This window comes from Anabrus simplex, chromosome 4, assembly GCF_040414725.1.
Source record: "Anabrus simplex isolate iqAnaSimp1 chromosome 4, ASM4041472v1, whole genome shotgun sequence".
Classification (NCBI taxonomy): domain Eukaryota; kingdom Metazoa; phylum Arthropoda; class Insecta; order Orthoptera; family Tettigoniidae; genus Anabrus; species Anabrus simplex.
In genome coordinates, this window is record NC_090268.1 from 203,865,509 (window position 1) to 203,892,897 (window position 27,389).

Sequence of the window (27,389 nt, forward strand, 5' to 3'; positions counted from 1 at the left end):
GCAACCAGTTACCAATACAATATACTAAAAATGTAAATTATTTCTGTCCACCAATTCAGTACCTGCAAGAAATATTACGAGTAAGCTAACATCCAACAATAACAAAACATTTACTGTCAGTGTCATGAAATTCAGTTATTGTTTAAAAAACGTAGATTTTTTAACAACAAATAATGCCTATACAATTATTTTCATATTCAATTTTCATGGAATAACTCTGTTCCATTGCCTATGATATGAAATTTGATGGGAAAAATCTCAGCAGTGTTATTTCACAATGTATTTCTACCTAAAATGGTAAAATGCATACATTGGACTTTCATTTCCAAATACACCTAATTCAAATAAGCCGTAAGTCTGATTATATAAAAATATATCTAATGTTACCCATGTTTTTGACATAAGAAATTTTAACTCACCATCTGGACGAGACACTCTTATTTTCCACTGGATTTAATCTTCAGGAAAGTGGTTAATACATACAACTGTGTGGTGATTAAATATTAATTTATCCCTAGGAATAGCCTTCTTCGATAACCTGACTCTTTCTTCATCAGAAGGACACACCAAATATTAGAGTGTACTCTCTTCGTTTAAAATATGGCTTTGCAGTCAGCCACACATCAACTCTTAGCATGGTGATTTCTCTCACTGATAACCTTAATTCAATTATATACGCATCGTTGTTGATAATAAAACGCTGAATGCACTAACTCAATTCATTTTACACTATGGCTATAACATTACACAAATAAACTACAAAATTAAAACACTGCAGAGCGATATTCTTAACCTGTAGCCTCACATGAATATACGCTCACACTAAGTTTTCTTCACTAATTGAGGGCTTTTCACTTAATAATGCAGTCGATAACGGCTCAGTCTGATATATATCTCAGTAACAGAGTGGCCAATGTTAAAAATGTCAATAAAACAGTGAAGAATTCACATGTAAATAAACTAACTCACGTGGTAAACTTTCCCCCTAACGATCAGCTGATTGCTTTCCCGCGCTTGCTACAGTACGGCCTGTACTTCGCGAAGGTAGTGCCAACGTTTTCTCTTAAATTTCACTTCACTGGATAGATAGAAATACATGATAAAACTGTTTAAATTATATTTATAACGTAATTTTGAATGATTAAAAATAAATCATGGTGCGAAATTCCTCAGTTTAAATATAACTTGTTGCCGTCGTTCCGAAGTGGTGGATAATGTCTAATGCTCAGCGTCCAGTGAAAGGAAAGTACACCCGAAATGATCATGGTAACCCAATTAACGGCCCTGATGATGCTAAGTTTTACTCTCTGGAAACTCTTAAAACATGCGTTGGCATATGACATAGAAGCACCCTCACAAGATGGTAAACTTAGTAATGAAACGTTCAGACAATAAAGATATAATAGGGATGTATAGAACTAGCACCGATAGAGCGCATTGCTATTTTACTGGGTAAGCGCAATGCGCTCTTCATTTGTCTCCTGTGTACTCATGCCGCTAAATATCCACGAATTTAAGTTGCTTAAATTGTTATTTTCGTGACTATGTCGAGCTGTTGCAGTGCTCCTCTTTGAAAATATCAGGGAAACCCATTTTCGTTTCACCCATTTCCACAAAATAAAGAAATGAGGAAGAAATGGTTACATGCTATTAGAAGGAAAAGTTTCGGTGAGAAGAATCTGACCGGAAGTATTAAAGGGTGTTCCCATTATTTTCAACCCGGTGACTTCACGAAAATTTTGTTGGGCAAGTGCGATTTACGAAGGGAAATAATTCCTATTTTCTACCTATAAACTGATTAGGCATTTTGATTACAACCACCGAATTTATGCGTTTGAATTTAAAGGTGAGAGAGCAAGATTATAACCGGGCGCTGTTCCATCGCTTTTTCCGTCGACCACGAACACAACGAAAACAGTAAAGAGGCCATACACCAGAAATTTGCCTGATTACCACGATAAGCCTACAATATCGGGATATGCAGAAATAACCTCCCTTGAAGTACGGGAAGAAATCGTGAATAAGCCCGAAGAAGTGAATGTTACATTTGTGACTACCATATTCAAAGACACCAGCATCAAAAAATTCTACAGGTAATTTGGTTGTTGAGCAAGCCATGCGTAATCGTGATGCCATACTGCTTTATACAGGGTTTGTAGACGTCCAACATCGTATTTTGGTGTTTGCTGTTCTGAAAGAAAACAGATATAATTTACAGATATTCCCTCTTGAACCCAGACTATGTTTCTTCTTGACTGTTATGAAGCCGAGGACAACAAATCTGACAAAGAATTAGGCCATAAATTCGAAATTCACAAAACTACTGTTGGGAGAAATTGAATGTTTGGATTAATTTCATGTGCTGCCAATTTAAAGAGTTGAACATTTGGCCTGATAGAGAAAATATCCTTGGAAACAGCCCCCTTGTTTTTAGACAGAAATGCCCCTCGACTAGAGTTATAACTGTTGCAACTGAGATTATACATAGCAAAACTTGTTCCAAGGGCTAACTGGCCTCAACCGTTTGGTAAGGGGATGCTGAAAAGTTTATAAATTTTAGCTGCATGTTTCTGAACACTGAATAATACCAGTCTTGGGCACGTGCTCTAATGCGTAGCTTACAGCAGCAATAAGCTTACAACATGCCTTGGGGCCTGCTCCAGCAAAACGTTCACATTCCCGTCCTAGAATATCACGAGGTAATCCTAAAATAAACTTCACATCACAGGTCTTATGTTTTGTGTATTCGGATTGCACAGCACTGCATTTTAGAATTTCAACCTTTTATAAACAAAACAAACTTTCCACTGAAAAGTCTGTATCCAACATAACACAATGATTTGTAGATGGAAACAGGTGTTTAATCTATTTCCGATTTTCTAAATGTGAAATAATCCATCAGCTGCAAATTTGTGATAGTGATCTTCACCTTATGGCTGATGGTCAAACTCAAGAATATTCACATGCCTTTGATGGTGGACAGAGGCTGTATCTGCAGTTTCATGTAAACCATCAACCTTAAAAAATACATGAATCGAAGTCTATAAGCAAGGGGAGCAAGTGCGTGTTTAAATATATATTTATGATTTAAGTCTTGTGGAGGTACATTTATATATTTATCAATGTACAATACTCAAGTAATTGTTATCTTAAGGAAAAGGCATGCTGACTCCTATTCATTATTTGGATAATAAAGCGTGATGGAATTTTGTAATTACCGCTGTATCGGCACTAATTCTTCCTTCCTCTCGCTAGTTTCAGCGTTTATGGTCCGTAGCTCATTTTGCAGCTGTTTAAGGCTTAAACGCTGAAAATCGTCCGTAATATACCAGGGGATATACCTATACAATTAATTAATATAGTCTTGGAGTAATATTAGAGAAGATACAATCGGCTTTAGCTCAGAAAACTCGGTCACATTCTACACATTACTCGCAGCTGACTGGGATAAACGTAAGACGATCGCCTTGCGCTTACCTAGTAGTACACGAGCGCTATCTGGCGCGAGCTTTCTCTGCGTACATCCCTATTGGTCTTTACTCACTGAGAGCTCGTAACTATTGATGTCCTAAAGCTATATGGACGATCGTCAATTTGATGTAGTCTGCTTGATTACAGGGGCTGCCTGGCCGACGCGGTAAAGGCGTGCTCTGTTCGCCGGAAGGACGTGAATTCGAATCCCTGTACGGAAGTCGTAAAATTTAAGAAACGAGATTTCCACTTCCAGAGGTGCGCCTGGCCCTGAGGTTCACTCAGCCTACACCAAACACGAATACCAGGTTAATTCCTGGGGGCAAAGGCGGCCGGGCGTAGAGCTAACCACTCTACCCCTCAAGTGCCGAGGTTCCGGATAGTGGAAGCCTTTACCTTCCACCCTCCCAGGGCCAATACGGAGATGACTTTGCTTTATTTTTCCTGCTTGATTACAGATACAGTATGAATAGGAAGATATTGGTACTGTAAAACCCTGCATTACAATCCCAGCTAATCTTTCCAAGTGGGGCCGATGACCTTCGATGTTAGGCCCCTTAAAACAACAAGCATCAGCATCATCAATCTTTCCTAGTCATCCCCTTATGGGTGGGGTCGCTAGAATAAAACCCACGGTATTCCCCTGCCTGTCGTAAGAAGCGACTAAATGGGGCCTAAGGTGCTCTCGACTTGGTAGCGTGGGTTGGAAACCACGGTGCCCTTGGCTGAGTCCTGGTATTGCTTCCATTTACTTTTGCCAGGCTCCTCACGTTTATCTATCCTATCTGAGTTCTTTTCCTAGGTAATAGGTTGCGAGGCCTAGGGAGTCTTTCATTTTCACGCCCTTCGCGGCCCTTGTCTTTCTTTGGCGATACCGTCATTTTTTGAAGTTTCGGATCACTTCCATTTTTCCTCTCTGATTACTGTTATATAGAGGATGGTTGCCTCGTTGTACTTCCTCTTAAACAATAATCACCTCCACCACTCTCTCCAAGTCACTAATTCTTCTGTGTAACAGCGTAGATTTCTGAGTTAAGTTATTCCTTCAGAGATGGACAGTTTTATCAGTGCATCTGTTACCTGTTATAGGTTTTGTTACACTCCAAGATCCAGCCAAACATTTCGGTAGGCAAGCACAGATTCTTGTAAAATACACTTACATCTAAATCTCTCGACACTTCGAAGCACATAGACACTGGCACAGGCCAGAGCAAAGTGTAGCTTCCACCGAAGTCCCAGTCTCATCCATGGTTGTGACAATATGGAAGCTGCTGGGGTATGAGTGGTGCTGAGTAATGACATTTGGAGCACAGTTAGTGTCTGAGTGTTATGAAAGGTGTTGCTCATAGGATCAGTCGTGCTGCAGTGGCACCTTCTGGTCCAGTGATGAAAGCAATGGCAAACTACCTCACTCCTCATCTTGACTATTACGCCTCATTTGGGCTCTCTGCCATTGGTTCTTGTGGTTTTCCTATAACTGCATAGCCTTTGGTGGTGCTATTTCAGGATCCAACCAGCCTCTGGGCTGATGACCTAACAGACAGACACTGACGGAACATCACCATATCAATTATTATCTAATACTTTTCGAGGAACACGAAAGGGCTTACCACTTAGAAATCTAAAAGCAAGTCTTCCCTAACCTCAGACTTATTCACAAAATGATGTATGCACACTATTGTTTTGTCATAGACTTAAAAATATTTACAATGTATATTCCTAATCCACTTCTCTCTTAATGTTTTGTTCTTAGAAAACTTCGGAATATTTGTGTGAGAGTCATTGACATAGTTTGACTTAAACTCGGTTCACAACAGATGAAAATTAACACGTTTTCACATTACCCTACTGGTATAATTACAGATCGTAAGTGTCCACTGATTCATATAAATACACTCGCAAAATTATATTCTACAAAGAAACTAATGTTTATGGTCAACTTACATTACATTACACCTTCTGAATACGGGAATAAGAACCCACGTTTCCAACATGCTCGGCCAAGATCGACTCCAATCCTCAGACCATAATATAAAAGAAACATGGCAGCCGAAGTAGCCGGATTGCTGGTATTGCCTGACACGAACAAAACACAAACATACTACATAATAGGCGGTAATTTATAATGATGTCCGGCTCCATGGCTAAACGGTTAGGATGCTGGCCTTTGGCCACAGGGGTCCCGGGTTCGATTCCCGGTAGGGTCGGGAATTGTAACCATCATTGGTTAATTTCGCTGGCACGACGGCTGGGTGTATGTGTTGTCTTCATCATCATTTCACCTTCATCACGACGCGCAGGTCTCCTACGGGTGTCAAATCAAAAGGCCTGCACCTGGCGAGCCGAACATGTCCTCGGACACTCCCGCCACTAAAATCCATGCGCCATTTCATTTTTTTTATAATGATAACTGTAACATCATGGGGAAAATCACTTTTTCACGTATGAAAACGCTTCGCCGACAAGTACGCACCACACATAATCAACTGGAATACCACATATTCTACTAGAAAACAGAATAGCAAGATGATTATTTAGAAATTTCAATTAATCAATTTCTCTTACACTTCAATTCGCTGGATAGATGAAAATACACTGACTGACAGAGCAAATGCAACACCAAGAAGGAGTGGTCAGAACTTTATGCCAATTGCAGGGTAGACTGACGTCACTGAGTTATGCTCATGATGTGAAATGCGCCGCTGTGCTGCGCACGTAGCGAACGATAAATGGGACACGGCGTTGGCGAATGGCCCACTTCGTACCGTGATTTCTCAGCCGACAGTCATTGTAGAACGTGTTGTCGTGTGCCACAGGACACGTGTATAGCTAAGAATGCCAGGCCGCCGTCAACGGAGGCATTTCCAGCAGACAGACGACTTTACGAGGGGTATGGTGATCGGGCTGAGAAGGGCAGGTTGGTCGCTTCGTCAAATCGCAGCCGATACCCATAGGGATGTGTCCACGGTGCAGCGCCTGTGGCGAAGATGGTTGGCGCAGGGACATGTGGCACGTGCGAGGGGTCCAGGCGCAGCACGAGTGACGTCAGCACGCGAGGATCGGCGCATCCGCCGCCAAGCGGTGGCAGCCCCGCACGCCGCACGCCACGTCAACCGCCATTCTTCAGCATGTGCAAGACACCCTGGCTGTTCCAATATCGACCAGAACAATTTCCCGTCGATTGGTTGAAGGAAGCCTGCACTCCCGGCGTCCGCTCAGAAGACTACCATTGACTCCACAGCATAGACGTGCACGCCTGGTATGGTGCCGGGCTAGAGCGACTTGGATGAGGGAATGGCGGAACGTCGTGTTCTCCGATGAGTCACGCTTCTGTTCTGTCAGTGATAGTTACCGCAGACGAGTGTGGCGGCGGCGTGGAGAAAGGTCAAATCCGGCAGTAACTGTGGAGCGCCCTACCGCTAGACAACGCGGCATCATGGTTTGGGGCGCTATTGCGTATGATTCCACGTCACCTCTAGTGCGTATTCAAGGCACGTTAAATGCCCACCGCTACGTGCAGCATGTGCTGCGGCTGGTGGCACTCCCGTACCTTCAGGGGCTGCCCAATGCTCTGTTTCAGCAGGATAATGCCCGCCCACACACTGCTCGCATCTCCCAACAGGCTCTACGAGGTGTACAGATGCTTCCGTGGCCAGCGTACTCTCCGGATCTCTCACCAATCGAACACGTGTGGGATCTCATTGGACGCCGTTTGCAAACTCTGCCCCAGTCTCGTACGGACGACCAACTGTGGCAAATGGTTGACAGAGAATGGAGAATCATCCCTCAGGACACCATCCGCACTCTTATTGACTCTGTACCTCGACGTGTTTCTGCGTGCATCGCCGCTCGCGGTGGTCCTACATCCTACTGAGTCGATGCCGTGCGCATTGTGTAACCTGCATATCGGTTTGAAATAAACATCAATTAATCGTCCGTGCCGTCTCCGTTTTTTCCCCAACTTTCATCCCTTTCGAACCACTCCTTCTTGGTGTTGCATTTGCTCTGTCAGTCAGTGTACATCATACAACTGTTAAAATTGTCTTTATACAGTAACATCATTTTGAATGTTCCAAAATAAATTAAGGTACGGAACTTCTCAAATCATTCGCTCTCATGAGAACTATGAAACATAACTTGTTGCCTCAGTTTTGAAGTTGTGGACAATTTCTTATATTCAACACACAATGAAAGAGAAGTACCTCTACACCCGAAATAAAATTATTGGCTTTACATTCCACTAACTACTTTTTTCTAGAGTTTTCGGAAATTAGTCCCGCGAGAGTTCTTTTACGTGCTTGCAAATCTACTGACACGAGGCTGACGTATTTGACCACCTTAAAATATCACCCGACTGAGCCAGGATCGAACCTGCCAACTTGGGGTCAGAAGGCCAGCGGCATAACCGTCTGGGCAACTCAGCCGAAGTACACTCGAAATGATTGTTAACCAATGAACGGTCCTGCTAATACTAACATAATGTTGACGTATGGCATACCATCACTTCACACATTGTTGGTAACCATAATAATGAAACGTTCAGACACTAAAGATATAATCGTTTATTTACCCATTAAAGAATATGAGTGCAAAAACTCTACTGACTCCAAACTACATGGACGAGCTTCAGTTCGGTGTAGTCTGCTTGATAACAGATAACCACAGCATGAATTGGAAGGTGTTGGTAGAGTAAAACCCTGCGTTACAAACCCTGCTAATCCCTTATAGTCACTATTTCTTCTGTGTAACAGTATACAGATTGAATACAGATTATTGTCCACGAACCTACTACGATGGCGTAGCAGGGGGCGAGGTTATACTCCCACGTGGCGCGTCCCAGGTGGCGGATAGGGGGTCCTAACCGGCTTCCCGGCGGGCTTAAGGGAAATAAAATACCTCTCGCGGACCAAACACACTACCCCCTGCGGGTGGGGGACGCACATGTAGAATACACCCGCGGTACCCCCTGCCTGTCGTATGAGTCGACTAAAAGGGGCGACCTAGGCGCAGACATGGATTTCGGTTTGGTATAATGTGTTGTACCTCCTGTGGATGGGAGGGGTCGAGTACATTCACAGGTAATCCCTGCCTGTAGTAGAAGGCGACTTAAAGGGTCATGTGGCCATGGTCCCCTCTTTATTTTATTTTTATTTTTCTGAGGGTCAGATGTAGACCATTCAAAATTTGATGTGCGTGCTGCCCGGCGATGGAGCTCATATGTGTGCGACTACGCTCGAAAGCCCGTGCCAGCAACCACCCAGGACGCGGCGAGTGGGAGTGTCATGTACCCGGGCAGTGGTATCCGCCTGACAACGCAGGTCCCCGCACAGCCGAATGCCAGAAGGACATATTATTATTAATTATTTTTATTTATTTTTTCTATTGTTAGTGCTCTGTACACGCTATGGGGTACATGCTATTGCGGGTGACTGGAGGAAGGGAGACTTAGTGCTCATTGCCTCAGTCATCCCGTATTAGGCATCGTCCAACATCGGGCAATACCTGCTATGACCAGGTGGGTATTGCCTTGGCTGCTTGGTTCGGCTACAGAGACCCCTGATCGGAGTGCGTGGCGTTCGGGGAGGAAGCTATCGGGCATGGCTTCCAAACGAAGTCGGCTCTCTCAAGGTGGTCCCACACCTAAGTCATTAACTTTTGCTCCCTGAGAGGTTCAACTCCCTGGGTAGAGGCGCAGCGTGAAGGAATGGGATCCAGCTTCCCTAGGTTTCTGGTCGCTACCAGAACCGATGGGCATGATTTTAAGCTGGTGAAGTCGATCCTTTTTAGTCGACACATCGAAGGCGTTTACGGTGAACTTGAGGACCTTAAGAAAATGCGCAACGGTAGTTTGCTTATGAAGACTCGTACAGCACTGCAAGCTGACCAGCTGCTTAAGTGCGACCACTTTGGCGAAATCCCCGTCAAAGTGGAGGAGCATAAGTCCTTGAACCTGGTTCGCGGAGTCATCTTTCACCGCGACCTTATTTTGAACACTGACGACGAGTTGATGGAAGACATGAAGAACCGTGGCGTGACACACGTCCGGCGCATTACGCGCAAGGTCAACGGTGAAGACGTTGCCACTGGTGCCTTCATTGTCTCTTTCAAGTTGTCAGTGTTACCAGAGAAAGTCAAGGTAACAACTTATCGTTGCGATGTGAGGCCGTACATCCCGCCTCCTATGCGATGCTATCAATGCCAGCGATTCGGACATATGGTATCTCGCTGTTCGAATCAGGCTGTATGTGGTACATGTGGACGAGTAGCTCACGGCGCGGAGGAGTGCACAACTCCATACAAGTTGCACTAACTGCTCCGGTTTTCATTCTCCTCAGGATCGGAATTGTCCGACATACCTGAGTGACAAGAAGATCCAGGAGATCAAGACCCTGGATGGTCTTTCCTACCAGGAAGCGCGCCGTAAGTTTAATTCTACGAATACACCTGCCCGTACACTCGACTATAGCTTGATAGCTCAGAGTCTTCAGGTTCGTCATTTACAACCTCGACACCTGTCCAGACCGCTGCGCCCAAGGCGACTGTTGCTGTTCTCAGCAACGTCGCAAATAGTCAAAGCTCGAAGGAGAGCACCATCCCACCTTCGACCAACCAGAGGTCTGTGCAGGCTGGCACAGCAAGGGGTAAAGACTAAGTCTCCCCCATACGAGGTCGACGAAAGTCGTGTCCCAGCCGACGGAGGCGGCATCGTCGACCAAGGCTGGGAAACCATCTCCCAGCCTGTCTAAACCTGAAAAAGAAGGGGAAGAAGAGCGTCCGTCCTGAGCGCTCTCGGACTTCCCCTGCGAAGGAGAAGTCATGCCCCCCATCTGGGGGGTATGAGTCTGCGCCGGGAGGCACTCCTGCTCCCATACTGCGCGCTCTCCTCGTAGGGGACCTACTCGCCCCCGAAAAGCGTCGACGTTCTGGGCGGCACCCCTGCCATCTTTTGATGACGGGATGGATGTCGCGCTGTCCTCCAAATCTACGGATGTAGAAGTAGATAGCGTTTAGGCTTACGAGCATTTTGTCGCTCATAACCTAACACTCATTTTATAGTCCACACTATGGCACTGTTACAGTGGAATTGTAACGGTTATGACAGGCATCTTGCTGATTTACGTCAGCTCATTAGTGAGTACGCAGTGAGTATAGTCTGTATTCATGAGACCAACTTCAGACCTGGTCATCATACGGTCTTGAGAAATTTCAGGCTATACTCGATAGAACGGTACTATGCTCACCGGGCTTCCGGTGGTGTTGGCATTTTTGTACGTTCTGACACCTACAGCGAAGAGGTTCCATTACGAACCCCATTTGAGGCTGTCGCTGTTCGCGTTCCGCTGCCTGTCATAGCAACAGTATGTAATGTTTATCTTCCACCAGGGCAGCCTCTGAACATAAATGATGTCGCTGATCTTATAGCTCAGCTTCCACCACCCTTCCTATTATTGGACGATTTTAACGCCCATCACCCCATATGGGGCTCTGAGACGCCTTGCCCCCGAGGAAGAGGGCTGGAAGCACTACTAATAGATCTGAACTTATGTATTTTGAACACAGGGGAACCAACTCACTTTAGTGTACGCTACGGCACATATTCTCGCATAGACGTAAATCAATGCAGCCGAACGTTGGTTCCACTGTTTCGGTGGAATGCACACGATGATCTCTGTGACAGTGACCATTTTCCCATCATCCTTACTTGGTGGAACGATGAAATGGCAGCGAAGCTGAACAGTATCCACCACAGCGGGGTTAGGTTGGCGACGGGAGCTTTTCGAACAAGCCCCATCGCTAGCCTGCTCGCTGAGTCTGGTGTGCCGCCTTTACACCTGAATCGCCAACAACTTCTACGTACGTATGCTGCAAATTTGCGACAGATGCCACTTCATCCAAGCTATCCCTGCGTGTTCAACAATGGCCACCGTTTGTTGTACGCTGCTTGTCCTCGTGCGACGCGGCCCGTTGGGATACGCTTCGATAGCAGTTATGAATTGTTTGACGTACCTTCGATTCCTTGCCTTGTCAGACAACCAAGTGGGGTACCTCCGTGAGTTGTACGACGACCTGAAATCATCCTGGATTTGCACACTGGCCCGAAAGGAGACACGGACCCTTCGATTTATCGGAGGCTCTACATGTCCGTTGTTGGCCGCTATCCAGGTTCAGTCGTCGTTTACACTGATGGTTCAAGGACTGATACGAAGGTGGGCTGTGCGTTCGTTGTCGGAAATGATCGGTTTCTTTTTGCTCTCCCGGAAACCTGTAGTGTGTACACAGCAGAGCTTTATGCTATCTGTGCAGCTCTGCGGTACGCACTGTACAATGAGCGCCGACAATTTCTTGTGTGTACTGACTCCTTGATCTCGCTCCAGTCTATAGATACCTGTTTCCTCGGCACTCTCTGGTGCAGCGGATCCAGGACCTGCTGGCCGGGTGTTCGGATGCCGGCTCCAGAATCACGTTTGTGTGGCTCCCCAGCCACATGGGCATAGAGGGAAACGAGTTAGCAGATCAGGCTGCCAAGGAGGCAGTTACACTGCCCCCGTTGCCTTTCAAGGTTCCAGCAATTGATATTCGCTCTCAGCTGAGACATCCTGTCATGTCTCATTGGGAGATGGAGTGGCAGGCCATTCCACTTCCCAATAAGCTGAGAGCGATAAAAGGAACAACGAAGGTATGGAGGACTTCCCTTCGGGCTTCGCGGAGGGAAGCCGTGGTATTATGTCACCTGCGGATCGGCCACGGTATCTTGACGCACTCCCATCTACTGAAAGGAGAACCCCCTCTTGTGTGTACGTGCGGCGACCATCTTACCGTGGTACACATCCTTACAGAGTGTGTGGACCTGGTCGATCTGCGCCGTAGTCTTAACCTTCCGAGTACAATCTCCCTTATCTTGCGAGATGACGAGCAGTCAGCAGACCTCGTCATCTGCTTTATGAGGGATAGCGGTCTGTTTTACCGTGTGTGATGATGTCCTTTGTCCTAGTGTTGTTTATGTCAGTTGCGCTTTTATCTCATTGACTTCATTTTAGTTTGTGTTGCGCATTTTAATGTGTTATTTTAACGTCTAACGTAAATTATGTGTTAATATCTGTACTACTGGGCAATGCCTTATTCCTTCGTTTTCCTGTATTTTCTCTTATTTTATGAGAACATAAGGCATTGCGTATTTAATCCACTGAATGTTTTAATCCCACCCTCATTTTTCTTCATCACCTTTTTTTAAAAACTCTAGTCAGTGGATACTTTTTTAAAATTTTAACTTCATGTCTCATGCCATTCATTTCGTTCCATTAGGGGTCGATGACCTTCGATGTTAGGCCCCTTAAAACAGCAAGCAGCATCATCAGATTATTGTAGAATATACTTGCATCTAAATCACTCGACACCTTTAAGCACATAGACGCTGACGGAATACCACAATACAATTATATTATATCTAAATTAATATTTCTCGAGAAACACGAATAGGTTTACCGTTTGAAATTAGAGAAAAGTCTTCTCTAACCTCAGACTTACTTTCAAAATGATGTATGCACACTACAGTTTTGTCATCGACTTCAAAATAATTGCGATGTATATTCCTAATCCGTTTTTCTCTTAATGTTTTATCCGTAGAAAACTTAGAATTGTTCTATGATAGACATTGCCACTGTTAAACATACCAACCACCTGGTTCACAACAAGATCAAAACAAACACATTCTCACATTACTGGGTATACTTACAGATCCTACGTGTCCACTGACTCATAAAAATACACTCGCGCACTTATATTCTACAGAAACTAACATTTATAGTCAAATTTCATGAAATTATACCGACTACATACCATTACAACAAACCTAAACAAACCCACATTTCCGATATGTCCGGCTACTCGATTCGCCATCTTTGAACGATCGAGAGTAGCATTAAGGTCTGAGGATTGGAGTCGGTCTTGGCTCGGCCACTCTAATGTCCATCTTGGGACAATCGAGAGTTGTACTGTATGTACTGTAACAAAGCCTACTAGATATACTAGAGGGCCTGGACAAGTCGACACATTTCTGGGCGAACAAAGTAGTTCACGAAATAGCCACTTGGATCGCGTTTATGTTGTGTTGTTCTCATGTTCTGTGGTTCTGTCTATATTCTTACATTGTAGATTCATACAATAACGCGAAATAATACATTTTTATTATCATGATTATGCTCGATGTGAATCAGATATACATATATATAAAACAACTTAAAACTCACTACACTTAATAGATTTCTTTCTTTTTGCAATTGTCCATCACACAAGAATAAAGAATAGGGAAATAAATAGAAGTACTCGCCCGATGTTTTCCCTGTTTCTATCATTTCAACACTTTTCTGGCTTGCTGTTGAATTTGTTTAATAAATCACAGTCCTTTGTCACTTTCTTTGCATAGTTATCAAGAATAGGTCTGAAAAATGTTGTAAGTATAACGTATGTGATGTGTGCTTGATCACAGTCGCGGTGCTGAAACGTATCTTTAAAGTTTGGATCGGTAAGGAATTTCAGCTTTCGGACATGGTTACATCTTTGGAGATATCCTAACGCCCGCGTTGTAAATATTTCAACAGGCCGTACTCTAGCAAGCGCGGGAAAGCAATCAGCTGACCGTTAGGGGGTAGTTTAGCACGTGAGTTAGTTTATTTACATGTGAATTCTTCACTGTTTTATTGACATTTTTAACATTGGTCGCTTTCTTACTGAGATATATATCAGACTGAGCCGTTATCGACTGCATTATTAAGTGAAAAGTCCTCAATTAGTGAAGAAAACTTAGTGTGAGCGTATATTCATGTGAGGCTACAGGTTAAGAATATCGCTCTGCAGTGTTTTAATTTTGTAGTTTATTTGTGTAATGTTATAGCCATAGTGTAAAATGAATTGAGTTAGTGCATTCGGCGTTTTATTATCAACCACGATGTGTATATAATTGAATTAAGGTTATCAGTGAGAGAAATCACCATGCTAAGAGTTGATGTGTGCCTGACTGCAAAGCCATATTTTAAACGAAGAGAGTACACTCTAGTATTTGTGTGTCCTTCTGATGAAGAAAGAGTCAGGTTATCGAAGAAGGCTATTCCTAAGGATAAATTAATAGTTAATCACCACACAGTTGTGTGTATTAACCACTTTCCTGAAGACTAAATCCTGAAGAAGAAGGCGAATTTACGTGAAGTGTAGCGTGAACTTCCCGATTTGAGCCCTTATTAAGCACTTTAGTGGACTGTCCGTAACACAAGACGACAGCTGTTCCAAACAAGATCCACAATTTGTCTTCTCCTCTGTGACCCTGACTAAATAACCGCCGACCATAGCCAAAGCAGATAGCTCCATTATAACTGGTTCTTCTGTAAAATGAGAAAAATATATGAACTGGTCAGCGATCATTTAAACGAACATGCATAACACAGTGTAACCGATATTAAAATAAACCAATTACCTCGAATAGGCACGTCGAGTAATATTCCAAAATACTTCCAGGAATAACAGCAGAGGTGAAAATATCACTGGCTGCTTTCCGCCTGATGGTATCCCATTAATCTGAGATTCTACATTAGAAGTGTCAGAAGGATTGATCATACCATATTTCAAAGTCGTCTCTAATGCATACAAACACGACCTGGCGTCCATCATATCATTGAAACCTCCATTCCTTCTTAAGTGACTAAATAACAGTTGATTGTCATCACTGAAAAGATTGCTACTGAGAATATAATGAAATCCATTTGAAAGCAAGTACTTTATACACTGTACCGTTGAATGTGTTGTGATCATAAGTGCTTCATATGTTTCTTGACTGAATGTATTCAATTTCCTACCGGATTTTTGAACTGTGTAAACGTACGGCAGAAATTCCTCTGTTAACCACAAAAGCCTATCGTGAGTCAATTCGGTGAAAATTTTCTTGTCTGTGTTCCTGGAATGGTAACTTTGCTTTATGTTGCACACATCGTGTATGTCATGCCATTTCCTTACATATTCTAAGAAATTAATTATTTCTCTCAGACTGACAGTATTAGGCACTGACTCAGAGCAACAATACGCAATCTTTTTAGTGCTTCAGTGACATTAAGGGAAAATAAATACTTTGTTCTTTTAACATTCACTTTTTCTAGGTTGGAGGGGTATACAACCTTCTTTTGTTAAACAACGGACTGGTTTCACAATGGATTTTTTCTATATATGATAGTCTTTTTACATGTTCACTTACACTGTGTAGGAACTCTGAAAAGTGGTGGCAAAAGGGGGCTCTGGTTAAGACGCAGCAGGTCGTTATGCTACTTAGGTACCAAATTGGGTTTTAAAAAAAGTAAATAAATGCAATGTAAATTTTAATCTTATACCAGTTGCATAGTATTACACTGACTGACAGAGCAAATGCAACACCAAGAAGGAGTGGTTCGAAAGGGATGAAAGTTGGGGAAAAAACAGAGACGGCACGGACGAATAATTGATGTTTATTTCAAACCGATATGCAGGTTACACAATGCGCACGGCATCGACTCAGTAGGATGTAGGACCACCGCGAGCGGCGATGCACGCAGAAACACGTCGAGGTACAGAGTCAATAAGAGTGCGGATGGTGTCCTGAGGGATGGTTCTCCATTCTCTGTCAACCATTTGCCACAGTTGGTCGTCCGTACGAGGCTGGGGCAGAGTTTGCAAACGGCGTCCAATGAGATCCCACACGTGTTCGATTGGTGAGAGATCCGGAGAGTACGCTGGCCACGGAAGCATCTGTACACCTCGTAGAGCCTGTTGGGAGATGCGAGCAGTGTGTGGGCGGGCATTATCCTGCTGAAACAGAGCATTGGGCAGCCGCTGAAGGTACGGGAGTGCCACCAGCCGCAGCACATGCTGCACGTAGCGGTGGGCATTTAACGTGCCTTGAATACGCACTAGAGGTGACGTGGAATCATACGCAATAGCGCCCCAAACCATGATGCCGCGTTGTCTAGCGGTAGGGCGCTCCACAGTTACTGCCGGATTTGACCTTTCTCCACGCCGCCGCCACACTCGTCTGCGGTGACTATCACTGACAGAACAGAAGCGTGACTCATCGGAGAACACGACGTTCCGCCATTCCCTCATCCAAGTCGCTCTAGCCCGGCACCATGCCAGACGTGCACGTCTATGCCGTGGAGTCAATGGTAGTCTTCTGAGCGGACGCCGGGAGTGCAGGCTTCCTTCAACCAATCGACGGGAAATTGTTCTGGTCGATATTGGAACAGCCAGGGTGTCTTGCACATGCTGAAGAATGGCGGTTGACGTGGCGTGCGGCGTGCGGGGCTGCCACCGCTTGGCGGCGAATGCGCCGATCCTCGCGTGCTGACGTCACTCGGGCTGCGCCTGGACCCCTCGCACGTGCCACATGTCCCTGCGCCAACCATCTTCGCCACAGGCGCTGCACCGTGGACACATCCCTATGGGTATCGGCTGCGATTTGACGAAGCGACCAACCTGCCCTTCTCAGCCCGATCACCATACCCCTCGTAAAGTCGTCTGTCTGCTGGAAATGCCTCCGTTGACGGCGGCCTGGCATTCTTAGCTATACACGTGTCCTATGGCACACGACAACACGTTCTACAATGACTGTCGGCTGAGAAATCACGGTAAGAAGTGGGCCATTCGCCAACGCCGTGTCCCATTTATCGTTCGCTACGTGCGCAGCACAGCGGCGCATTTCACATCATGAGCATACCTCAGTGACGTCAGTCTACCCTGCAATTGGCATAAAGTTCTGACCACTCCTTCTTGGTGTTGCATTTGCTCTGTCAGTCAGTGTATTTGAAGTAATTCCACATACTGTATATGAGTTGACTATGTTTGTAAGTATAGGAGATATTATAAGTAGAATGTTGTAAACAATATAAATTTATTAAGGATGATCTATTTGTTTAATAGAAAAAAATTGTTAGCATAAATTGTATATTATTGTATTCTAGAAAAAAATCTTCTCTTGTTCACTTAAAATTTAGTGGTTGACAATAATGTATTTTAGTGTACCATTTGCCACCGAGGTAGACACCTCATTTGCAAATAAAGAGATTTTAATTTTTTTTTAAATAAAAGTTTCCCCAAAAGGAAAATCCTCTGCTAGAAACTGAGACCTAATATTTTTCAGAACATGGCTGGAATCAAAACTGAGGAACAGGCGTCTGCTTTCTTCATTAGGATGTTTTATTTCAGCCAAGATTGGACCTTCACACAACTCTTCCATCATATTCCATTTCACAGAGCAATAACCTGCCGCTAAACGTAGGATTAGAAATCCATTTTCTTGTACTTCGCTGATTACTTTCATGGTCAGTGTTACCAGCTGACTGCCAGTTAACTGCCTGGTGAAGTGAAATGCCACGGGTATTCTGATGTTAGTTGACAAACCACGGAATAAAAACCAAAGTAGCCTGTTAGCCACAGCTTCACCTCGGCCCAAGTCCTCTAATTCATTTTCCGAAAATCCAAGGAACTGGCCCATTTTACGGACATATCCCACTCTGGGTTTGATTACCATCTCCTCAATAACGAGGTACCCCAATTTTCCTTCATGCACATTCCAAATTACTGTATTCGTGCTGTATTATTTTATTTTTTATTTATTTTATCCATTAGAAAAACCAATGTACCTTTTTAGTGTTTTCGGATGATGAAGTTTGAGGTAGTTTACAGATCTTATGAAACAGTATCCTGTCGGAGCCTTCCAATGCCAAAATGTACAAGTATTAAGAGTTGTTTCGCCGTATGTAATGAGTGGTTTGCTATAAGCTGCAATTTGTTCGATTAGAAACAGTGCCTTCATCACCTCCATTTTCTCCATATTTTTGAATTTTCTTGATTTTCTCTTCTAGAGGAGACTTCTGTTTCTTATTAGATTTCAGCTTTTAAATTTCACTTCTCAGTTTTACTACAGTTTTTCTTAGCCTATAATTTGATTTACGTTTTAAAACTAATTTCCTTTCGATATTCTTATGCTTGTCTTTGTAGTCAGATACTGAAGATGTTTGGGTGCCTACGTCAGAGTTCAACACGTTTCCCAATTCTATAGAAGGGGTTTCATCGTCTTAGTCCACTGGCCTGCAATCTATTTCCTTTTGTTTAATCGGTGAAATACATGCCCTCACAACTGGGTCTTTCCTACGCTTAAGAATTTTTTTTCTTGTGATGAGGGAAATTATTAAAAACTTTCGGCACATTGTCGGGGAGCAGAATTCTCCTCACAGTACTTACACTGTAATCTGTTTCGACAAAATGCAAGCTACATATTCTGGAGCTATCAGGAGCCTAGACGGATACTTTTCTGCTGCCCTGTCGAGAAATAGTAACCTTCCATTTCTCCCGTAAACTTGGATCTTTAGGAAAAATATGAAAATTGGCATTTGTGTCTTTCTTCGTGTGTTAGATGTGTAGTTAGGCACGCAACAATAAACCATCTTAACCTGCATAATGGAAATAGAAGCTTGGCGGTAATTTGGAAGCACGTAACCAAACAAATGTTAAATGCAACTCAGCAACCATCCATATCTTGCAAATTGTGAGACCAAATAAATGAAAAAACTACAATATTCCTCATATTTCATTTTTTTCAAAAGAGGCACCTGAGCCAAGGCTCATAATGGTGCAGTACAAATAATTACATTTGGCAACAAAGATGAGATTTGAGAACATCAGCTTCTAGGACAAAAATATAATATACTGCACAATGAATATTTATAATATGAATTACATTTGGCAACAAAGATGAGATTTTAGAACATCAGCTTCTAGGACAAAAGCATAATATACTGTACAATGAATAATAATAATATTAAGGTATCATAGTGATAGAAACCAAATATGAACAGCAGTGATATAGTGTACTAACTCAGTACTCTATAGGCTTGGCATTTTTACTTTTAGAAAATTAACAAGCTTGGTTTTAAAGATGGGTAAGTTAGCGGCTCCTCGAATATGCTCAGGAAGGCTATTATAAAACTTTACAGAAAAATGCCATAAAGAATTAGTGCCATACTTAGTAGACTTTGATGACTTACAGCGAATTTTAGTAGATCCTCTTGTACTGTATGAATGTATATCAGAATTCAAGTTGCAAAGTGTGTTCGAATGAGTTCGTCCATATTAGATAAGGCCTTACTTTATAAAACTGAAATTTAAAATGTTATTTCTTATCATAAGACATGCTGCAGTAACACACGTAATCATAGAATTCGCGCCGAACTATAGAACATAAAAGCGAACCTAGCGGTGGGTTAGAGGATTACCCCGCTTTTAATGCCAGAAATTGGCTTTCTGTCCAGGCCTTCCAGTATCTAGTAGGCTTTGACTGTAAACAAACCATTTTCTCTTTGAATAAATCGTTCAATAACTAGCGTTTGTATTCATTGTATACTAATTACCAACGAGCTAGTCTAGCTCGTTGCTAATTACATACTCTCCGCAAAACTTTTAGTGCCACTTCGTTTTACGGCGATGAGTGTTAAGGAGGCAACTTCAACTGTTCCGATAGAACTGCCAACTGAATTGAACTGAATACTGGATTGAATCGGTAGTGTAATCGATACGAATTTTCTAGACCATTATTATCTAAAGTCTTCTGCTGCGTCACACCAACACAAAACTGTGTGTCTCGCTGTGACATTTTTATTTAGTATCCTTAATTATATTGGGCGTGGAGATTCGCAAGCGTGAAAGGCCAAAAATATTGTAATCATCTTAATCGTGGAGACAGATTTTTCCTCATATGCGGCGACTCGTTCAATCAACTTACTGAGGGAGAAGAGCAGCTGTTAATTTTATTGTTCTGTATCACAGCAATCTGTTGCTGTAGCAATTACTTTTCTGTCCTCACTGTGACGTTTCCGAGTTATAAGGTGTTTCCGTGATGTACTTGGATTTTCCTCAGTCATTGCAATAGTTTGCAAAAGTTCAGTTTTCACCTCTATTTCTTTACTTGGCTGTATAAATAACAACAATACTCAAAGTTTTGGAATTACACCGCCAGGCGTCACACGACGACGCATATTAATTCTTGTTTAAGGCCATAAGTTGCCAATTCGTATCTCGAAGATAACCGATGTCTAACGATTCAGCACTAGGGAGCCGAAGTGACACAAAGTTTCTTCCGACAAATAGCCCATCTGGATCCTAGTCCAGTGTTCACAGACATCAAAATGACGAGGATAATAGTAAAATTAATATGAAGAGCTCACTAGACACTTAATACAATCTCTCAGGCTACTTTAATCCTTCGATCTAAAGAATGCAGTGCCTCAAACGATGTCTTTACATACTATGTTGTATGTCGTTGTGCTGTTGCATTATGGAAATGTGCTGCGGTTCAGATGACGACGATTATTCCAATTAGTCCGAATTAGCCCGGAGTGTTTGTAGATATATTACTAAACCATCATCCATATTGCATAAAAATGTCTGAAGTATGTCAAAGGAGCTGCTTAAAGTGTAATAAATGTGTCAATGACAAGAAGAAATAAACGTTGTTGAAAATATTGGACACTGATTTGTTGTAATATTCTGCTTATTCATTTTACAATTCCTCAAAGAATGAATACATAGAACTGTTCCACTATGCCTTGTCAACGTACCTAAAAAGTATGGAATGTAAAAATTAGGTCTGAATAGCAAAACTTGGTTTTCGAAAATACCATCAAAAATTATGTTAAAGATTCTAAATTCAAGAACCTATAAGGTTCTGGACTTCAAAACTTGGGGATGAGCATTCCAATATATCGCCATTTTGAAAATAATGAATGACAGGACGAAAGTTGATGTGGATATTTCAATATAACGCTAATGAGAGAGCCTAAGCATTATTATTTATCCTCTGCTTGCATATAGCAACGGCTGACATCGCATCCCTGGACCCTTCTCTATGCGGATGATGTGGTACTTACCAACAAACTCGCCTTGGACTCCAACGCCAGACAAAAACTTGGAGCGACAAATTAGCTGAGAATGGCCTGCGCCTCAACACCCAGAAAACCGAATACCTAGAATGTCGTCCCCAAACCAGTGGCACCATAAGGATCAATAATCGATACTTGTAGAAAACCATTCACTTTAAATACCTAAGGTCAGTTGTCACTTCGAAGTGTGATGCCACTTTTGATACCAGAGCGCGGGTAAATGCAGCTTGGCTCAAGTGGAGACAAGTCACCGGATTCTTCTGCGATAAAAAGATGCCTCACCATCATCATCATCATCATCATCATCAAGTTTCCACTCCAGTTTCCTGGATGTGGTTTACGAGCGCTCTCCATTTTAGCCTATTCATGAACCACTGTTCCTTCAAGACTTCATCCCAGTTGATTCCTTCGGATGTGATATCTTCCGTCACTTGGTCCAGCCATCTCCTCCTAGGTCTCCCAACAGGTCTCTTTCCAGTAATCTCAGTATGCAACCATTGTTTTGCAATTCTTCCTTCTGTCATGAGTTTGACGTGACCAAACCATCGCAAACGTGCCCTAGTTATCAGTGGCGTGCGGTCTACCTGAGAAAGATCTTTCAAGAATATTTTCAACCACACGCTCGCACATAATTCCAAATTGATATTCACGGCAGTGACGACACCATCATAACTCAATCTGTAGCAGATTTTAAACAATGTACTTACCACGAACCTGCTACGCAGGCGTAGTAGGGGGAGAGGTGATACTCCCACGTGGCGCGTCCCAGGTGGCGGATAGGGGGGTCCTAACCGGCTTGCCGGCGGACTTGAGGGAAATAAAATACCTCTCGCGGACCAAACACACTACCCCCTGCGGGTGGGGGACGCACATGTAGAATACACCCGCGGTATCCCCTGCCTGTCGTGAGAGGCGACTAAACGGGGCGACCAAGGGATGACGGAATTAGAACCATGAAACAACTTTTTTTCGTACCAACACGTGGGGAACACCATGGGTTGCCTGTACTTGCGAGTAGTACCACTATATTAGGTATGAAATAAGTTTGTGATTAGTAGCAGCTGGAGGGGGTTCTCCTGTGGGTTTCCAGTACCCGTGCGTCGTACCCATGTGAGCAACACCGCGGGTCTGGGCGTTGCCTGTGCGTTGTACCACTATATGAGCGACACCGTGGGTCTGCGTTGGCTGTGATTGGTACCCACTCTGTGAGGAACACCACGGGATGTGTGGTTAGTACACCTAGGTGAGGAACCTTATCGGTTTGCGTTGGCTATGAGTGGCGCCATTGTGTGAGAAACACCATAGGTCTGCGTTCCCTGTACGAAGTGCAAAACTTGAGAGTAGTACCTTCTTGTGTGGAACACCGTTAGTCTTTGCTACTTTTGATTAGTACCCCGACATGACAAATACCATGGTTCTACTTTACCCGCGACATGTACCATTCTGAGGGGCCTTAGATCTGGATTTTGGACCCCTATCGACATCAAGCATTCTCGATTCAGGATTGTGCTTTATGAGTGGTCCCTTGGCCAGTCATACATTAATTATGATCTTTTTTGTGTTGGATCCACTGTTTTTTTGTTTGCTCGTTTTCTGTTGTTTTTTGATTTTTGGTTCATGTCCATCCATTCTTTCTTCACGACATTTTTATTTTATTTTGGTCAGTGGATGAATTTGATTTCTTTTGTTATTTCATTTCGTACCATAAGGGGCCGATGACCTCGATGTTAGGCCCCTTTAAACAACAAGCATCATCATCATCATCAAACAATGTACTTACAGTTTCATCCAGTGACGCTTCGTGATAGTACAGTCATGGGTTTCACAAAAATACACTGAGACTATTTGTTTTTCTTACTTAAAACGCATAATGTAAACTAATCAGCAAAATTTAACTGGTATTTTACGGTCGTTGAAGTTTTATAGTTTCACTCACATACTGAGTGTACGTGCATCAACGTCAAACGAGGGAAAATATTTGTCACGGCGTATAACACACGTTATATTCATTAAGAATGCTACAGAACTCACGAAACCTTCACCTATAATCCAAGAGGAACACTACAAAAATTCACTATATACCACCATCACAGACAACCATTCGCGCTTAACTCTGTGTTCACGCTGGGCAACCTAAATATTTTTCTCCGGCTATCGGAACACATACTCTACACGTGACATCAATGAACTGCTCGAGAAAACTGTATACATGTCGAAACCCAAGACTAAAATATATTCTTCTTTATTACAATTGATTTCATGTACTGGCTCTATTTTTATTAGCAAGACTATACTGTTAAGATGTTGATATTTCTACTTGCAGTCTCTAGTGTGTGGCGCTGAAGACTTCGAGTGTCTTAGTGGCTTAGATGTTCGCATTTTTTAAACATTATAAGAATCGTTCTAATGAATAATTAGAAAATGTTAATACAAAGTTCTTTACCCCAGCAGCGCTGGGGTAGATGGGGTTCAGTGCACGCCACTGCTAGTTATGGTCTCCTTCAGGGACTGATTTATTCCAGCTTGTTCTCTAATCTTCTCATTTCTTACTTTGTCTTTCCTAGTCTTTTGAAGCATACTTCTTAGAAACTTCATTTATGAAGCCTGAAGTCTGCTGTCATCTTTTTTTGGTAGTTGTGCGTGTTTCCAACCCATAAGCCAATACAGGGACAAAGTATGTTCGAAACAGAGTTTGTTTTGATCTTAGTGGCACTTGTTTATTCCAGAGCAGATATCGAACTTGCTGATAGAATTGACTAGATTTCTGAATACTATTATTTAATTCAAGCTGTGTTTTGTTGTCCCTTGATATTATGCATCCAAGATACTGATATTGGTTTACTGTTTCTAATCGCACACCTTCCAGCATTATATTATCTTTACTTTTCTGTCTATTAACAGGCATTGAAGCAGTTTTTGTAGCACTTACTTTCAGTCCATATTTTTTCAGATGATCATTCCAGACGTTCAGCCTTTCCTGGACTTCCATCTCGCTATTTCCCCAGATAACTATATCTTCTGAAAAAACAAATGCTTTAAGATACATGTTAATGTTCTGCTTCACTTCTTTTATGATTTCATCCATGATGGTGATGGATAGTAATGGTGAAAGGGCACTGCTTTCTTGCACTCCTCTAGATGTTTGGAACCAATCTGAATATCCATTTCCTACTTGAACACAACTGTAGCGGTCATCATAAAGCATTTTTATTCTATGAATGAGTTCCATTGTTACATTCTTCTTTTTAAGACTCTCCCATATAGTTGTTCAAGGGACACTATCGAATGTTTTTTCGATGTCTAGAAACACAAATGTCAAGTTACGATCTTTCTCCCAGTGATTTTCTAATATTTTCAGTGTGAATATGAGGTCTATAGTTGATCTATCTTTCCTAAATCCATACTGTTCTTCCTGCAGTTGGGGTTCAATAATTTTCCTTAATCTTTTCTCAAGAATCTTCTCAAATAATTTTAAACCATGGGACGGTAAGGTAATCCCTCTATAGTTGCTGCACTCTTTTCGACTTCATTTCTTGAACAGGGGAACTATAACTCCCTTTTTCCAGTCATCTGGTATTATTTTATCCTTCCATATTACCCTTATCACTCTGTATATCCATTGAATTCCTTGTGGGCCAGCAGCTTTAATCATGTCTGCACTTAGTTCATCAAAGCCAGTAGCTCGTTCATTGAGCATACTTTTAAGGGCTGATTCTACTTCACTCCAAGTTGGTGGCGTTTCTTCAGATATATTATCACTGCAGCTTGACTGAATCTGTGCATTAGGAATGGAGTCCTTCTTTATACCATACTCAAAGTACAATTTCGTTATTTCTCTTATTTCTGTGTCTTCCCTAGTGATGCTCCCATCTGGTTACTGTAAAGCTGTTATTTGCTCATAATTACTCCTGGCATTTCTAATAACACTGTACAGCAATTTGGAATTCTCTTTACTATTTCTTCCAATGTATTTGTAAAAACAATCCAAGACTTTTGTTTTTCTTCTGCTACTATTCGTTTCACTCGCAGTCTACAATCTCTGTATGTCTGTTGTAAATCACTCATTTTAATTAATCTTTTTTTCATCTCCTTTCTGAATTTATTTATCTCGAGCCTTTCTTGCTTCATTTTTCTTCTCCACGAACCTGCTACGCAGGCGTAGCAGGAGGAGAGGTGATACTCCCACGTGGCGCGTCCCAGGTGGCGGATAGGGGGGTCCTAACCGGCTTGCCGGCGGACTTGAGGGAAATAAAATACCTCTCGCGGACCAAACACACTACCCCCTGCGGGTGGGGGACGCACATGTAGAATACACCCGCGGTATCCCCTGCCTGTCGTAAGAGGCGACTAAAAGGGCGACCAAGGGCTGATTGAATTAGAACCATGAAACTAATTTTGAATCGTACCATCACGCGGGGAACACCATAGGTTGCCTGTACTTGCCAGTAGTACCACTAAATTCGGTATGAAATAGGTTTGTGATTAGTAGCAGTAAAAGCCTGGCCTGGTGGATTCCAGTACCCGTGCGTCGTACCCATGTGTGCAACACCGCGGGTCTGGGCGTAGCCTGTGAGTTGTACCACTATATGAGCAGCACCGTGGGTCTGCGTTGCCTGTGATTAGTACCCACTATGTGAGGAACACCACGGGAATACCGGCGCCCGTGTTTAGTACACCTAGGTGGGGAACCTTCTCGGTTTGCGTTGACTCTGAGTTGGGCCATTGTGTGAGACACACCATAGGTCTGCGTTACTTGTACGTATTGCAATACTTGTGAGTAGTACCATCTTTTGTTGAACACCGTGAGTCTTCGCTACTTCTGATTAATACCCCAACATGACACATACCATGGTTCTATTTTACTCGCGACATGTACCATTCTGTGGGGCCTTAGACGTGGATTTTGCACCCCCTTTAGACACCAAGCATCATTGTGCTTTATAAGTGGTTCCTTGGTCGGTAATAATGTTATTTTCGATCTGTATTGAGTCCGATCCACTGGTTTTTGTTTTTTGTTTTGTTTTTTGTTGAGTTCCTGTCCATCCATTCATTCTTCATGCCATATTTTATTTTTATTTTGGTCAGTGGATGCCTTTGCAATTTTTGTTCTTTCATTTCGTACCATTAGGGGCCGATGACCTTTGATGTTAGGCCCCTTAAAACAACAAGCATCATCATCATCATCATTTATCTTCTGAGCTGCACTCTTTACTTCATCATTCTACCAGGCTTTTTCTTTCCTTTACTTTACTACTAGTTTTGCCACATATTTTTACAGCAGTTCTAACAAGACATTCTTTGAATCTATTCCACTCTGTATTTCCTCCTCCAGTATCCAGTAATCGGGAGATAGTGGGTTCGAGCCCCACTGTCGGCAGCCCTGAAGATGGTTTTCCGTGGTTTCCCATTTTCACACCAGGCAAATGCCGGGGCTGTACCTTAATTAAGGCCCGGCCGCTTCCTTCCACTTCCTAGGCCTTTCCAATCCCATCGTCGCCATAGGACATACCTGTGTCGGTGCGACGTAAAGCAAATAGCAAAAAAAAGAAATATTTCCTCCTTGTGTTCTGTCTGCAGGTATTTGGGAGGCCAACTTTTTTGTATACATTTTTCTTTTTTTTTTTCAGTCCCAGTTTGGTTTCTTGGTTTTCCTTGGTGTGTGAATTTTTATATTTTTGATGATTGCAAGAAGCAGTCTGTGCTCACTATCTAAGCTCTCACTTGGTACAACCTTAACATCACAAATAGTTTCGCCAGCTTTTCCGTCAGATATTATGTAATTATTAAGGATTTGGATTGTCCATCCCAACTATACCTTGTTATTTTGTGAGATAATTGTTTTTGAAACCAGGTGTTATTTATTTTTAAGCCATCTCTCACACAAAAATCTAGAAGTTGTTTACCTTCCTGGTTCCCGCTACCAAAACCATGCAGGCCCAACACATTTTCATACCCAAGTCTGTCTGTTCC